This window comes from Marmota marmota, unplaced genomic scaffold (genome assembly GCF_001458135.2).
Source record: "Marmota marmota marmota unplaced genomic scaffold, marMar, whole genome shotgun sequence".
NCBI lineage: Eukaryota > Metazoa > Chordata > Mammalia > Rodentia > Sciuridae > Marmota > Marmota marmota.
Genome location: NW_026000174.1, coordinates 63814575 through 63815756, shown reverse-complemented (window position 1 = coordinate 63815756; position 1182 = coordinate 63814575).

Here is a 1182-nt window from a genome sequence, read left to right as displayed (position 1 = left end):
ACAGGAGTCTGTGCGGCTGAGCCTGGAGGGGCCCAGCCGAGCCTGGGGGGGTGGGAGGGGGCTGAACTGGGAAGCTGATCAAGAGGAGGGGACCTGAAGGGAAGAGAGAGGGCGGCCACTGCAAGTGTCACAACCACCGATATTTTCTGAACACCTACTGTGCAATAGGCACTGCTTCAAGTCTGGGGCACTGAAGTGGCAGAACAAAGACCCTGGGCCTCAGAGAACAGAAAAGCACTCCCAGGTCACAGGGTGTGGGGTGACGGCCTCATCGGTCATGTGTAAGATACTCTACAAGGACAGGACATCCAGCCACTTGACAGGTGGGGGACATTGGGGCCCAGAGAAGTCCAAGGGTTTGCCTGAAGTCACCTGGGGACACAGGGCAGAGGTGGGTCCCAAAGCCCTGCATGGGGCCAGGTGACCCCTCTGGCTTTCAGAAAGGTAGGGCTTTGACATTCAGAAAGCCCTGAGCTGGGGCCTCCCTCAGCACGGCCCTAGCAGGGGCTCATTCCACGGTCCTGGGTGGGAAGGCACAGGCCAAGGGCAGGATCTGCCCTGTGCCTCTTAGGGGCCAACTCTCAGGGCCCTCAAAAAAGCCGCAGAGGCTCATGGGTAAAGCCAGGCTCTATAGCCACGCAGCAGAGGGTTCCCACGGCTGAGCCGCCCCTGTCCTGTCTGCGCAAGGGCCACTGTGACTGTGCTCCCCAATGACCTTGCCAAGACTGAACATGAGGGTTGCTCCCCGGGGGTGGTCCAGCCTCTGAAGGCTCCCGCTTCCTCCAGCGCAGCGCCCCCACCCACACGGGGCTCCAGGCTGGCGACCGGAGGGACTCCGTTTCCCTGGGTTCCGCAGCTCCGCGGCCGCGGGCGCTGACATTTCAGAAGCTCGCACTCTGCTAAGTGAACGGTACTTAGACACAGAGTACTTCGCCGCTGAAATTTGCGGCTGCCTCCTACATGCCATTTGATAGGCTTTTATCGTCACCTCCCCCTGATGCTGCATCCCCAGAGCCCGTGGCAGGAGGCTGCCAGGGCGGAGGAGCAGGTCTGGGGCAACTGCCCAGCTGTGCTACCTTGAGCATGAGGCGTAGCTCTCTGGTCCCACTGGAGAAGGTCTCCATGTGTGTCTCAGCGTCCCTCTCCAGAACCGGTCACCACACTCCACTGGTCCACTCCTGG